We start from the raw sequence: 17,091 nt of genomic DNA on the forward strand, positions 1-17,091 counted from the left end.
TGGAGCCACATCTGTGACCTATGCCACAGCTCAAAGCAACACCAGATCCTTCACCCACTGAGCAAGTCCAGGGATCAAACACATGCCCTCATGAATACCACCAGTCTGGTTCATTACCACTGAGCCACAATGGGAATTCCCTTTATTTCCATTGTTTTAATAGCTGTTCAATATTCTAATAAATAACAGAAACTTAATTTGGCAGAAATTAAGGTAGTGTGGTAAATGTCAGATTAAATGAAACTGGAGAGTTATACAACAGACAGATTAAGAGGATTTTTAGGGCTTGATAAAGACCTTTTACATTGAACATACAAAACTTGATTCAGTTTCCCCTATCATGTAATAATCCAGCCCTCTGCCAGCATTACTTCACCCATTTCTTATAATCCTCTTTTAAACCATCAGAATTTACATAGCATTTCTTTCATTCACACTTGAAGATATCAGTCTTATTTTATGCCAATTTCTGTGTTGTTTGTGAATTTTAGGTTTTTTATTTGTTATGTTATCAGATGTTCATTTTACATCATTACATTTTTGTTGATTTTGAGAAAAGGGTATGGACTGTCAGAATTGCATTTTGTTTTCAAAACTAACACATCACTTTGTTAGAAACAGTTTCCCTTTTACAAGTGAACTTTCAGTTCCTGCCAGTTGAGACAAGGACATTAATGTTTGAGAAGATATATGCCAAGGTTTCTGAGAGAAATAAATGTCAGAATACTTTGTCACATCAAACCAGCACACACAAAATAGCACTACTGTTTCTAGAAAATATTATTTTTAAAATCCATATACAGAATAGTTACGAATGTACATCAGATAAAAAGTGTAAGTTAATATTCAACCAAACTTGTTAAATAGAATTTACTCCATATAACTCTTAACAGGTTAGCTACCTTAATGCTTGAAACTTTCTAATTAAAATAAATAAAGACCTTGAAATATACATATGCTAAAATTTTTCTAACAAGCAAATGCAATAAGTAGTTACTTTATCAAATTCAGTGATAATATTTTTTTGTCATTTGCCAAATTAGACTTTTTGAATTCTGATAGAGAATGACAATTTGCCCTCTCAAGCACAAGTGTGAAGAGAGAGAATTAAGTTTCCATCTATTTCTTGTAATAGGTACATTTTTTCCTTAAAAGTGATAAATTGTAATTCAATATGCCCTCACACTCAAGGTTCACTGCTCAAAGTTCAAGATTAGTCTAACCTTTGGGAGTCAGTTATCTCTGATATGTAAGAAATAACCTACTAGAGAAAAAAGAGTTTTATTGAAAAAATTGCACTAAATAAGGTCAGTATTTCTATTAAATGACAGGGTATTCATTTTTGAAACTATCTATAAGGTAATTAAGTAAGCAGATCTGCAAAACTCAAAAGTCATATATTAGACACGACCATTAAAACTTTATGAGCCTCAATTTTTCACCTGTAATGTAACTGTATTGGCCAATTTTGAAACTTTCCTTCTACCTCTATGATAATATCATTCCTACATTAAATAAAAAGCTGTAAAAGTGGTAAACAATTGCCTTTTAAAAGCCAATCTGAATTTTTTAATTCATGTTTTCTCATCACAGATTTTCCATGATGAAGTTATTAATAAGTAAAGTATTAGTAAGTGAAATTCTTTGTTTCTACACTTACTACCAAACGAGTTTAAATTTGAAGTAACTAAAACTAGAAAATTATCAAATATATTGAGGAGGGGAGAGAAGGGAGTAAAAACTGTATTAATGGAGGGGATTAAAATCAGTAACAAAATGAAAAAGAATCAGTTATTTAACATTTCTCTCTCCAAGTGAATGCAGAAAATAAACAGTAGTTTCACTATTCTGAGTGAAAAATTATTTGAAGGTAAAATTCTTCTCAACTGAATTACAGTAAAACCTTATAATGATTTTCCTTTGCTCTAATCGTAAAATCCCTTTAACTCAGTCTTATTTCAAAGCAATTCTTCCAAAAATGCAAGTGTGATTATGTAACTCCCAACTTAAAACCATTTAATGCCTTTTCATTTATTTTAGAATAACAATTCCTAAAAACTACTTACTATGTCACTTATGGTATAATTCCTACCTTGTTCTCTTTTCAAGTCTTGTTGCAACTAGCGTTAATTTTTTTTTATTTCATTAAAAGGGCCTCTCCTCTGATCTTAGCTTCTTTTAACCTATTAGAACTTTAAACCCAGCAATAAACATAAACTCGATTAAAATGTGGGCTAACAACGTTAACAGACATTTTACCAAAGAAGATATACAGACAGCAAATAATCATATGGAAAGATGCTTCACATTACAGATCGTCACGAAAATAGAAAAAAAAACCCAACAACTACAAACTTGTTACAAAGGCCAAAATCCAAGAGGCTGACAACACCAAAAGATAGCTAGGATGTTGAGCAAAGGAACACTCACACATTGCTGGTGGGAAAACAAAATGATACAGCCCCTTTGGAACAGTTTGGTGGATTATTACAAAACTAAGCACACTCTTCCCATAAAACCCAGCAATCTCAAGCCTTGGTTTCTAGCCAAATGAGTTGAAAGATATCCACAAAAACTTGCACAAAGATATTTATAGCAGATTTATTAATAATTGTCAAAACTGACAAAACCAAATGTTCTTCTACAATAAATAAACCTTGGTACATCCAAACAATGGAATACCATGCAACGCTAAAATGAAATAAGTGATCAAACTAGGAAAAGACAAAGAGGAAACCTGAATGCATATTACCAAGTGAAAGAGGATGATCTGTACAGGCTATATACTAAACGATTTCAACTCTATAACATTCCAGAAAGGACCTAACTACAGAGTCAGCAAAAAGATCAGTGATATCCAGAGATGAGAGAGGAAGGAATGAATTGGCAGAGAACAGAGGACAGCTATGGTTGGGAAGCTTTCCTGTATGATATTAAAATGGTGGATACATATCACTATACATTTATCCACACGTAAAAAAGGTATAACATCAAGAATAAGTCCTAATGTAACAATGAGTCAGTGTAGCTTCACTGGTTGTAACAAATGAACCACTCTGGTGGGAGATGTGGATTGAAGGTTGGGCTATTCATGTGTGGTGTGAGGGTACTGAGAAGTCTCTATAGTTTCAAATTCGCTGTGAACATAAAGCTGCTCTAAAAAATACCCAATATATACTTGACTTTATATAATATATATATTACATCACCATATACCCATTAGAAGAGCCAATACTTTTAAAAAGACAAAACATACGCAAAGCAAGGATAATCTGTTACCAGACCTCTCATACAGTGATGAAGAGAGTAAACTGGTAAAACTATCTTGGGAGGCTGTTTAGCTAAAGCTAAACATATGCAAGTTCTATGAATCAAAATCTCCATTCCAAGTTATACAGCCTACAGAACAGGTACATATATGCTCAAATGACAGGAATATGAATTGTTATATCGGCACAACAGGATGAAAAATACGGGTATATAAACTGCAATTTAATCACTTGCAGGAGTATTATAAAATAATGGGGATGAATGCCCTAGAACCACATGCAACAATATGTATGTATCTCACAAGCATATAGGACAGTTAAAGCACTAAGATAAAAAAGCATATACATTCTCTAAGTCTATATAAGGTACAAAAGTTAACATATTCCACAAAAAAAAATTGAAATACTGGTTCTCTAGGAGGAGACTGGCAGTTTTAAGTTGAAGGTTATAAGAGGGCTACTTGTGTACTGGTAGTATCTCTTCCTTAATCTGGATACTGGTTTTATGCTGCCATTCAATCTGTGAAAAGTAACTGAGCTGGACACTTAGGTTCAGTTTCCTATAAAATTTGAAAAAGTCTTCTTTGAGGATTAAAAACTAGCATTAATAATATGATCCCCTTTAGGAGTTCCTTCCGTGGCTCAACAGAAACAAATCTGACTAGTATCTATGAGGATGCAGGTTTGATCCTTGGCCTTCATCAGTGGGTTAAGGATCCAGCATTGCCGTGAGATGTGGTGTAGGTCGCAGGTGCAGCTTGAATCTGGAGTGGCTGTGGTGTAGGCTGGCAGGTGCAGCTCCGATTCCACCCCTAACCTGCGAAACTCCATATGCCACAAGTGTGGCCCTAAAAAGACAAAAAAGAAAAAAAAGATCCCCTTTAATATATAATATATATTACATATTTTATTTATATATATTTTAATAGCTATAAGGATATATCCAAATACTGTGGTGGCCCTAGTGATATCCCTAGTGATATATTATAGGAAACCTTCATTTTCTTTTTCTTTTACTTTGATAAAATGTGAATTTCATTGTAATATAAAAACTTAAAATTTAACATATTGATATAAATACATTAAAATATAAGAATATTCTATTCAAGGTTCATCCCTTCATTTGCTGCCCTGGCAAACTGAATTTCTTTTCTTAATAGTTTCTCCCTATGCTGCTTCTCTCATCAATTACTGCTACTGCTATGTTTCCCAAGTATGGGAAAATGTAACTTAAATCTAAAATAGTCAGACTACTACCACCCAGTATAATTTTCAACATGCTAATTGACTCTTATTACTCTAAAGTTGCAATTACAATCCACATGCCCATTGGAAATTTTCTACTTTATACTGAATTCATTTTCTGTGTTTGTTCACACTTCAAAAAATTCCTCTTAATGACTTCCTACTATTTTACCTATGCAAACATTTCCCTTTATTGATCATTTTGATCAATTCCTTCTTCCTTCCTCTATTCTGTCTTCTTTCCTCCTCTCACTTTTGTCCTTCCTTTTTTATCCTCTCTTTACTTTTTCCACTGACCTTTGCTTTTTTTCCCTTTATGGGAAAAGAATATTAAGTATCTTTGTAAATATGTATGTCTATAATGATTTATATCATGAGAATAAAATGTTTATGAGAATAAAATGTTTAACCATCTTCAAACTGATTATCATTATTACCATATCCTCTCTTCTCACATCAACTTTAGAACATTATATTCCAGCCTCCACTCATATCTTTCTTGACCAAGTTTTAATAATTCATTCATTTTCAAATATCCCCATTTTTGCTCAAACTATTCCCTCTTTCAGAAATAACTTTCCTCAACTGGGAGGAATCCTCCCCATCCTCAATACCTGGTTTTAGTTTTTATCCAATATGTGAAATATTCCTTTTCCACTCTTCAGAATAATTACCACCATCTTCTGTGCTACTGTATTTACGTTTATATCACTCTATGATTGATTCATTTAAATGGAATTTAAAAGGTCATCTGCATAGGACCTTGGTACATAATAAATTCCTAGTGAAGATTAAGTAACAAGTAATATATCCTTATACTATTAATAAAATTACAAATAAATATAATATGGTTATAAATTATAATACAGTATTTTCCTTTCACTAAATTGAAGTTCGTAAATAACACTGAGCTCATTGGAAGTACAAATAATGCTTTCTGTATTATGACATATGTATATCTATATATTGATATATAAGCACACACACACATAGCCCCCACAAACGCACATATATTTTTCAGATATTATAGTATACAGAAAGAAAACTTTTATTACAGCAAAATGAAATGCAAGAATGGCCTCACTTGCCCTCTCCATTCTGTTGGAAACTTATTTATCCTAAGAGATAAGTCTTAACCTCTGTAAAGTTCTTGAATAATGTTATCATACCATATCTTTTTTGCTAATTATTAGCAACCTCACATCAGGGAGCTTATCTAAATTATCTGTCATCCTCTTTCAAACATAGAGCTCAGTTCATCTGAAGGTCTCAGTAAAACTGTCCTAAGAAAGGTAAAGTGAGAAATAGGTATTTAAAAAAGTAAATTTTCTTAGGTTTCAACTCTACAACGTACAATTTTCTAAGTATGCTATACAATGTGCATATGTATATGTATATTTATGCATGCTTATGTTTACCTTCAAATAGCTTGAAAATGTGTTAAAGAAGCCATATGTTGATGTAATTATTTCAAATATACATTAAACTTAGAAATGTAAGCAACATAAATGCCTACTTTATATCTTATACTTGATTTAACTGTTTCACATTCTCTAGTAATGAAAGCAAAGTTATCTTTTATTGGATAATTTTTTAAAATGCTTCTCTGTGTTAAATACTCAGACCAATGTATTTTATACCTAACACATAGTTTTTTAAAATATGTATAAATTTGTCTAAGATTATACTTCATCAAAAGATTACACTCTAGATTTTTATTTTCCCAATCAAGATTTTAAGAACAATAAAACTTCTCTATTGATGGGTAATTTTAACAAATTCTTTAATGAATAATGATTTGTAATTTTTCATGCATAGGGATGATTAAGTTCCTAAGCATCCTTTTATCAAATATATTCCAATACCTATTCACAGATTAATAACTTTATGATTTAAATAAAGAATAATTCCCTGGTTAAGTAAGTATGTAGTTATTGAAAGACTGAAGCTGGTAAAAATAACAATAGTGATAATAATACCTACTCGTATTGAAAGATGAATTCAGAGTTAGAAACTCTATAATCACATACTGACTATGACTATATTACAAAAAAACATCCCAGATAGTTCAGTAACTTAAGCAGGTAAGTTGATCTAGAAATAGAAATAAATAACATTTGCTCTTTGATATGATTAGCATTATATTATACAACCATACCTTGTCTTTTCAGCATTCAAATGGAGACCCTCTTGTGGGCTGCTCCTCAATGAAGTATCACCTGCCTCTCTTACCTGACTAGGATGAATACACTCACATCATTCTGTCCCAGAGAAGTTTGTTCATGCTTCATTACTGTGTTAACTATCATGATCTCTGATTAAATTTGTGAGCTTCTTATAGGCAGAGGTTACATCCTATTCATCTTTGTACCCACCACATAAACAAAAAAAATCTCTATCTTAAAGAGTAATCAGTTCATCTTTGTTCACTAGCTTAATATTTTACTTGTTCTTTCTTTTGATTTTGGACTAATCTTTGAAAGAATGAGCACAAAAATAATAATATTTCTGAAGTGTCCTCTAAGTTCCAAGCATTATTCTATGTTCTGTTTCTGCTGTAATGGGATGGATGGCTTGTAACAAAATCTCAGATTCTGCAAAATCGTTCATTAAATCTGAAGTAAAGACTAGAGAACTTAAATCATAGGCAATTTTGTAACCAGAGAACCAATAATAACAATACTAAACCCAGTAATTATACCAGGGAATATAAAAGACATGTTACAATCTTAATAAGTAACAACATACTAGGGTATAGTATTTTACATTAAAATGAATAAAAGAGGGAAGACATTTGAAAAAGAGAGGACATTTTGTAGTTGTTTACTTATGGAGCTATGACAAAAGTATAATATCCGGTGGAACTCTGAAATTAGTATATCCAGGAAAGAGTGTGCCGTCAGCCTGAGCAACTGGGAAAAATAGAAGCATGAGGTGACTGGGCATCATGCAAAATACTGTAGTGGGTTAGGACTTACTGTTTCCTGTTGTGTATTTCACTTTTGAGTATAGCTGCTTTCATTTACAGAAAAAAATAAATTTTAAAATGTTGGTAAAAAATTTAATATGGACCACATACAAATTCTTTATCTTAACATTGCACTTTTTTTTTTTTTTTTTTTTTTTTTTTACCAATTGCATATAAAGTATTTTCCATTACAAAAACCCATTAAGGTGTATGTTTCATGAGGGTTTTGTTTTGTTTTGATTAAACCTATGCACTTAAAAACTGGTTTTTATAATCATTTTACAGGAAAAAAATACCTGGGAAAAATGTTTCTGAACGTGTCCATGAAACATAACTGGTGAAATTGGAGCCAGGGGTCTAATCTAGAGCACTGGCGCAGAGAATCCTCATTCTTATCTACGAAGATGTGTTTGCATTTTTGGATGGTTGCCTTTCTACTGAAGCTATAAGTATTGATGCTGATCTATTAAAATTCCACAATTCATAGGCCTGTAAATACCCAAAAAATTGCTTCTTTATGTCTTCTGCTATATATAGAACACAAGAACATATGAAATTAAACATGTCAATTCAATCTTTGTTTCTAAGGTCGCCTCCTCTTATATTACAGCCTTTTTATATCAAAATGCTAAAAGTAGTTGGGGCTTTGGTTTTTTTTTTTTTTTTTGGTCTTTTGGTCCTTTAGGCCACACCCGTGGCATGTAGAGGTTCCCAAGCTAGGGGTAGAATTGGAATTGTAGGCGCCGGCCTATGCCACAGCCACAGCAAGGCCAGATCTGATCAGTGTCTGTGACCTACACTACAGTTAACGGCAACGCCAGATCCTTAACCCACTGAGCAAGGTCAGGGATCAAACCTGTGTCCACATGGATGCTAGTCAGGTTCACTAACCAATGAGGCACGATGGGAACTCCTAAAAGTAATTACTTACTAGTAATCTGACATTCTAATTTATCAAATTCTCATACTCTGAGACATGCCCTCAGATCTACAAAGATAAACCCTTGACAGTCATGTGTAAATTTTATAAACTTTTCTTTCCTGCCTTGAGCCAACTGTGCCATAACTGGACACAGTATTCAAATGGAGTGTCATAATCTCTCTCTCTCTCTGAAATTAAGAATTTTGATCCACAGTTTTCATTTGCTCTTTGATATGATTAGCATTATATTATACAAATTTAGGAAAAGTGGGGCAATAATACCCTATCACATAAATTTTAAAAAGCAGAAAAATCAATCTGCAATATTTAAGAACAAGGCATATTTTCACAGCAATGAGGGATATGAGACTATGAAATTATATTTTCTCACTTATTGATGATTTCCAACTTCCCAGTTCCATACACTATTTAATGTTTTGCTCTTAATTTATAAGAATCACCATATATTAGAAAAGTATTTTTATATACGAAAATTATATATTTCAAAATATAAAAATTTTATATATTAAAATAAAGAATACACGAAGATAATTTAAATACTATTTTCTTTTAAATTTACATGTTATCTCTTTGATAAAGTAATTCTGAAATGATAAAGCATAATTTTATAACACTTCAGTTGGTAAACATTAGTATCTACACCATAAAAGATTATTTTGTTAGACGATAAATTATATGAATTTTGTAGCTCTTCTTCGAGATGTTAAAAAAACTCAAACATTCCTATTTTTATTGAATTTTTACAGAAATTCATTATAATAGTTGGTAATAAAAACTGACTGTCCTTGAAAAAGGAACTCAACTAAATATTTATATTTTAAAAAGGGCTTTATAGCCCACCAAGACTAAATATTTTAAACAAATCAAAAACAGTATCATATCTTGAGAGGAATCTGACACAGTTTTTCCAGGGGGGAAATTGTTTTCTATTAGTATTTGTGTCTCAAATAATGTTATGATCGCTATTGAGAATTTGCATCAAAAAACGAAATTCTTAAATGATCTCTGAAACTCTGTTTTATCCTCTCAAAATTATAAACTGCGTTAGGTCTTAGAGTAGTCACACTATGGAGTATTTTCATTTATTTTAATGAAAAGTAATATACAGTACAATTAAGATTTGAACATAATTTTCTTTTGATACCAAGTTCAAATCTGCTGATTTCTGTCTCATTAGAAGGTTAAAAAAAAAAAAAAAAAGACACAGAAAGAAGTAAGAATGCTTGATTTGTTCCAATGGAAAAAAAAAAAGAAAAGAAAAGAAAAATAGAGCTGATAAAAACATTTTTCAACAGCAGGAGGCAGTAGGTGTCTGTCAGAGACAATGGTCAAGCAGACCCAATGCCTGATTCAAGATACTGTTTTCAGGATCTCATGAGATCCTGAGTAGCATTAAGAATTATGTCTAGATACTTATATCACAACAGAACAAAGGGTGGGGAAAAAATGTACACATGTAAGTGTAACTTGGTCCCCATGCTGTACAGCAGAAAAAAAATAAATTAAAAAAAAGTTTGCGAAATAAAATTAATCAATACATTCAACCAAATGGGTATAATTTTCCTCCTCAGTTTTAAGTTGTTTGTCTAATTGGCAATGTGATTCTCCTCAAGCAGCTCTACGAAATAGTAGGAGCTTTTAGCAATTCAGAGTCAAGCTTATATTAGGATACTCTGAACTTCCAGTCTTACTTTTAAGTAATAAAACTATTATGAAAATCCCAAAAGTCTACTACTTACACCCTTGCTCTACAGAAAGCTTGCCTGTTGCATACAACTGCAAGTGCTCTGTCTTCCCATAAGCCTTGGTAAACTATCCAAACTTGTAGTTAGTTGTAGCATAGTTTTCTTTCTTAAATTTAGTGTTCTTATACTGAGTAGCTTTTTATGCTTCTTAATGATAAAGGCCTAAATTAAATATCAACATTTCAATGTCTGGTCACAGTGTTTATTTAAAAGCCTCTTTTATGCAAATTATGTATAAACTAATTTGAATATGAACTTACAATTAATTTTCTATCTAAAAAGTAGTGTAATTGCTAGTTTTGTCAAGAGGAATTTTTTTTTTTTTTTTAACAATTTTAAAACCCCAGACACAGTGACGTAATTTTAAGGTAATGGATCTGTGAATTATACTGGAGGCTCTCTAGGCTTTTTTATATTGTCTAAGCTGCTGGAACGTTTTGTAGGTATCATGTACTGCCTAATGATGCAGTTTTATTAATGTAATTAAAAACAAACAAAAATCACTACAAATTCTATAATATAAGCACTGATAAATTTTTAGTGTGGTAATATGGGATCCATATTAATAGCTCTTAATTTTACACACTATTGTCAAATAGGAAGTACATTTTCATTGCACTGAGTCAAGATTTTTTAATATATTTCATTAGTTTATTCATTGATGGATATTCACTTAACACATTTTGTACCAGACATTCTTCATGGAGCTTATATTTTAGTGGGAGAGATAATACAATAAAAGTAAAATATGTGTGACTTTAGGTAGTGTTATGTGCTGTGGAGAAAACTGAAGTGGAAAGTCTGATAAGGCATGGCAGGAGTGGGAAGTATTTATTATTAAATATGGGGGACAGAGAATTTTTCAGTGAAAAAAATGCCAATTTTGAGTAAAGACTGGATGGAGGTGAGGGAACATACTTTTTAGATGAAGTATGCTAAGAAGGGCAAAAGCCTTAGGAAAGTAGAGTATCTGGTACATCTAAGGAAAGGCAAAGAGACTAAGAAGGCTCAAGAAGAATAGTGGCAGTGGTCAAATAATGACAAGTGAGGGCAAGTAGGAAACAAGACAGTGGGGAAGACAGGTAAGACCGAATGTGAACTTAGAGCCTGGTGCTTCTGGAAGTGAAACGTGAAGATCTGCTGCTTTTAATACAAAAGAGTACCATACATTTTGACAGGAGCTGTGGAGGCTAGAATGAAGGTGAGCAATACTGAAAGAAGACCAGTTAGGAGGCCATTAACACAATGCAGGTAGGAGATGATGGCGACTCAGGCCAGCTCTAGGCAGTGACAGTAACAGTAGTCATTTACAAATGTACCTTGAAGATAGAGCCAACCAAATTTGCTGACAGTTTGAATGGGCAATGTTTAGAAAGAAAAAAAATCAAAAATACTTCCAGATTTTGGACTAAACTACTGGCACACATTAATTAATTTCTAATAATAAATGAAACTTTGAAAGTACCGTATTTCACATAAGGGGGGAAAGTTTCATTTTTAACATGTTAAGATGCTTTTTTGACATTCACATGATGACATGAGTTAGATAGGGAACATTTTAAGTCTGAGATAATCAGACTTACATTTTACGTAAAAGCATTAACCATGCAGGTTTGTAAAGAAGAGATGGAAATGAGCAATCCAGGCTAATAAAGTTGGAGGTAAGAAATTGGCTATTATCCATGTAAATGTCATACATAATGAACACATAACCCATGTTCCAGCTAAACTACAAAGATCAGAGGTAAAATGGTTACTCTTGGGATCCATAAAAATAATCAATAAAGAAATGCCTTGAACTAAAGACTTTTCAAGTTGAAGCCTTTTCTAAACACATCTCTGCAGGAAACAGCATTCAAAAAGACCAAGCCCAGCTATTACTTAGGATATTCATAATCCTGGCTAGTAATCATAATAGTATGTTTCACCAACACACAAATTATAATTTTGAACTTTACTCAGAATTGTATTAGCAGGTATAGATCTTAAAGCCATCCCAGTTTAGAAGCTGGATTTGCCTAAGGAGGTTGAGTGCTTTATCTATTTGCATTGTCTAGTGAAATTTTTAGGGAATAGAATAAAAAAGTATCCAACTGTGTTAGTGGAAATGCTTCAAAAAGTTCTGTTCTCATAAACTCACCATTGACTTGTGACTTGATTATCTTGGATATAATCACATTTTCCAAAGATTGTTCATCCATCAATAACACCAAAAAATTCTCCAGACATGGGAATTTCTTAAGTCAACTTTAATATCCATAAGTTTTCACTTTACTACATTTTGATGCAACTTTTAGAGTTGGGTGAGTAACTTATGTCAGTCTAGTAATAAACTGGGTCACGTCAAAAGACTTTCTTTTTAAATAGTGAATTTTATGGTACATGAATAATATCACAATGAAGTTATTTTCCAAAAGATCCAAGGAGAGAAAACAGGGACTTTCAGTACCCACCCGCATCTCAGAAATCAAATCCCATTCCCTGGGTCCCTCTGCAGACTGGCCAATGAACCCAGAGGTGGGCCCTGGGAGGCTTTACCACCATCTCCTCCCCACCCAACATCAAAGAAGCAGCAGCTGAGGAAGAAGACATGGAGATAATATTTCAGAGATTCTCTCCATCCAACAACAACTTGTGTTTTAGCACTTAAAGAGTTACATCCCAGTTGTGCAAACATCCCTTCATATTTGAGCACTGGAAACCTCAAAGAAGCAGGGAGCCCAGCAAAGCCTCCTCTTGTAGCAGAGCAAAGCCACTGCCACTCAGAGAGCAGTAACCAGACAGAGGCCCCATGGCTGGGTGCCAGCTCCACCCTAAACAGAGTTGAAAGTGCTTTCAGCAAGAGAGGGAATGGGCAGTTGGGAGAGGGCCCTCATCAGAGCAGCAACTGCTCCACCTGAGCTTCTTGGAAGACCAAGGGTAAAATAGTGCCTACCTCTAGGGGCAAGTTCAGATCCACCTCTAACTAGCTGTGCTTGTTCATCATCTCCCCCAAAGGTGGTTTGTACACTGGGGGAGGGAAGAGAACACAAGGTTAGGGGTCAAAAGAGGGGGGTCCTAGCCTGCACCCTCTGCTGAAGTGGCTAAGGAAGCCAAAAGGCCAAAACACATCTCCTTTCCTTTCAACGCAGCCAGAGTGCTGAGCAGGTTCAAAACAACTTCTCAAAAGAAGGGGCCCTGGATGCTCCTCTGTAGCCTCTAAAAGAACCTGGAACTCACTCAGGAAAGGCGTCCTGGCCCAGGTTACCCAGCAGGCGTGGGCTGTCCGGTTTGGGGCATCCCGCGGGGCTGCTTTTCCCACCCTCCATGGAGGGTGCACCCTTGACAAGCCCCTACTCACCTGTTCACTACCCAGGACAACGAGACTGAGGCCTGAGAGGCCTGCCGCTGGTCCAGGTCACACCTCCACTAGGATGCAAATCCTGGGGGCAGAGACTGCTTAGTAGGCCACACAGAGCCAGCACGACCGGGTGAGTGCCCCCATCCAGCGCCCCCTGCACAGATAGTAAACTAAGGCCTGAGAGACCAACTCAGAATTCAGAGTCCCACCAGGCATCCCCTGTACCTCTGCGAGACAAAGGTTTTGGGGGCTGCAGCAGGCAGAAACTTACCTGGCTGGGCACAGACACCGCAGGGAAGAGGCGCCCTGGACGCGGAGAAGAGGGAGGAGGTAGCAGTTTCTGTTTCCTTGCAATCAGTTTCCCCGCCCTCAACCTCCACCAATAGCAACGCAGTCGCTAGGCCGCGCCCCGCCCACCATGATTAAAAGAGCCCAGGAGGAGCGCAGTATGGTTAGTTCTGAGCCGTCAGAGGCCTCTGTCCACAGTCACTCATTATCCCTGATAAATTCAAAACACTTGTATGTAGATTGACTATTGCTCACTTAAAAACAACTGGCTTCAAAGTAAACCGTGTTAAAACCAAGAATACAGAAAGTTTACAGATTTAGCCAGTTTAGAAATCACCGCCAGGTAGATTGTTCTGCTGCTTAATAACCACTGATCTACTCCCAGCCTTGGTGATCGAGCTTAGGTGTCAGGCAACTGGAAACCTCCACTGGAGTGTACAAGAATTTACAATTTTTTTTTTCATGATGCTTACTAGAAATTTGGCAAAGGATTTACACTGAATTACCTTAAAAGGAACAAAAATTATATGCTTCAAGTAAATAAGGTTGATTACCTTGTATCGGTTCTATTGCGGCAAACAAGGAAGAACTAGAGGTATGTATGTGGGAAGGATCACGACATTGATGGAAGGGAAGGAAGCTGCATTAAGATAATGGCCTCACCGAACCATTCATTGGTCAAGATCCACTTTCCACGCTTCGTGGACTCACAAACTTGTATGCAACTTGGTTCCCATCTAACTTGTTCCCATTTTTTAGCCATTCCTCAGCAGTGTGAGTTGGCATTGTTACCAATGCTTCGCCTTGGCCTCCAAACACTGGAATCTCTCTAATGGACTATTACCTAACTTAGAAATTCTAGAGAAAAAAAGTAACTTTCAAAATTTAAAGTCCCACACATTTCCCTACCCTTGCCCATCAATCCGCAGCCACCCATGTATAAAAAAGTTCAGCCTTAAGACACACATACATTTAACACCTAAATATTGCTCTCAAATTAAAAACACATGTCTCATTAATCAGTTTCTAAGTACTTAATCATTCTCAGTTCCCCACTCCTTTTCTGTGGAGGGGGCCATAGTGCACAGATGGAACAGAAGGTGTTCAGGAGTGTCCAGTCAGTTAGATGTGAAAGGGAATCTGGATTAGGGCACCAAATCTTTTTCCTTAAATTAAATTCAATGGTAACATTATTTTCTGTAAAAAAAAATGCTATATTAACCATAATACAATATGTATATATGAGTATGAATATAATATATATGTCTGTATATTACAAGATATTTTTTAAAACCCTTGCATTAAATGATTTTCAAATTGATCAGTGTGTTACCCAAACACTTTTAGTAAAGATAAATTTGGAGATAGCTGAAAATTTTAACACTTGGTTACACTTCTATTACATTGGGCATGCATGGTCTTTCCGCCTGCATGTGTTAGGGAATAAAGAGGACATATGCAGGAATAAGGGCTTACACAGATGTAAACAGAACTAGGCTAGAAACATGTGAAAGGACAGCTGAGGCATGTGAGAAACTGCTGTTATTGAAAGGTCTGAGGAGCACTGCTGAAGTCTCCCACTGTGAAACAGGAGCAAGCAGAGAGGGCTGTAAAGCCTTTGTTGTACTTTAAAATATCAAAGCACAAACTCTTCAGAGAAAACTGCTAATCTGACACCTCTAGGTATCATGGTAGAGAATTAAAAAGTCACGGAGAAGTCTGCAGAGCCATCTTACGTTACCACAACAACCTCGAAAAATAATAGTTTCCCATCTTATCCACCTTCCAATTATCATGTGGGTTCCTCTTATTGGCCAGTTCTAACCCAAAATACACAGGTAAAGAGATTCTGAGAGATCTATACCAGGCTTCTCCTTCACAGTGGAAAAATTAGGTTGGGATAATACTGAGCTGACCAGGTAACACAGCACATTCCACTTCCTCACAAACTCAGGGCATATGTGTATCTCCTTATATATATCTTATATGTAATGATATCTATATGACATATATGATAAAAGGGATTACATATATTACATTTGACTTAATATAGGCAGTGATGACATATTTCCACCTAACAAGATGTAAATAGCTCTCATATCACCAAAGTCATGCTTAACTCTTCCATAAAGGCAGACACACACACAACCCTATATGCCACTTTACTATTTGATATTTACTCCTCTTCTAGCTCATTTACAATCTCAAAAGCTATCCTGTTTAATAAATGTAGAATTCAATACTGAAATATATGGTCAATCATTATTGCAACTCTTACTAAGAGAATGAGAGAAAAATATAGAAAAAATTTAATTGGGTTTATATGTTTCATATCTATTAACACACACCTGCACATCCTGACACTCATATCTATGTTGTTCTAGTGAATAATTTGGGTTGAAATGAGACATACTTATATCCAACATTTGTTTTTCTGACCTGTATTACCTGACTATGAGAGAAATAATTTTATCTATTTGTTGCCGGTTCAGATTCACTATTGCTTGGGACTGAAACTAAGCATTCAAAACATTATCCCATTATTCTTTCAGGCCACCTGTTCTATTCAGTACACAGTTAGACCAATGAATTATTTGACCTAGATACTACTGCTTTGAATCATAATGAGTTATATTTAGCAAAAATCTCAGCAGAATCTTATTCCAACAAAACAACAATTAAACTACTGAATACTGGAAAGTAATTGAAAGTCTCTGGAAATCAGCTGAAGTGATTTGGTATATAAAGAAATGTTAATGAATGAAAATCTACCAGATCTTGACAAGGACAGTGAAAGTGTGTGGCTTTTGAGGTGCCATCTCCTGTCTTATCACACATCCCTCTCCCATCTTTCCATGGTAGGGAAACTCTATGCCAGGCACGTGTAGTCACAGATACGGGACTCCCCAGTCCTCCAAGCTCCCCTTTTGGGTCTACAGTTTCCCTCCAGAGGTTCAGGCTGTTATTTCTTGCCCCCTGTTTTACAGAGGCTCTATTCTCAGGGGAATGGCTGAAAGAAGCATGTCTCCTTTCTCCCAAATGAGTGCGTAATTACAGGGCAGAAATCCCACTCCAGGTACCACAGACAGAGAATATTAGGACTCTATATTTTTCTTCCTCAGCTCTCTCCCCCATGAGGCAGAGGTTCAAAGGCCAAGTTTTGCTACTCCCCAAGTCCCAGCGCCCACTCATAAAGCAAAGGTATGTTTCCAGAAAAAGCAGGTTCCTGATCTCACCTCTGGTCCAGTAGTGTAGGGATTCTGCACAGTGGAGAGGCAAGTCACAGGATGGGG

General features: G+C 35.1%; 1 long non-coding RNA gene across 1 annotated transcript in view; it reads right to left on the reverse strand.

The window, feature by feature from the left end:
* LOC110262111 overlaps nucleotides 1–13,858 on the reverse strand; it is a 127,019-nt gene extending 113,161 nt beyond the window's left edge. The window contains exon 1 of the long non-coding RNA XR_002346688.1: nucleotides 13,782–13,858. This is a non-coding gene — a long non-coding RNA (uncharacterized LOC110262111). The remainder of the gene's footprint in view (nucleotides 1–13,781) is intronic.

Source organism: Sus scrofa, chromosome 8, assembly GCF_000003025.6.
Source record: "Sus scrofa isolate TJ Tabasco breed Duroc chromosome 8, Sscrofa11.1, whole genome shotgun sequence".
Lineage (NCBI taxonomy): Eukaryota > Metazoa > Chordata > Mammalia > Artiodactyla > Suidae > Sus > Sus scrofa.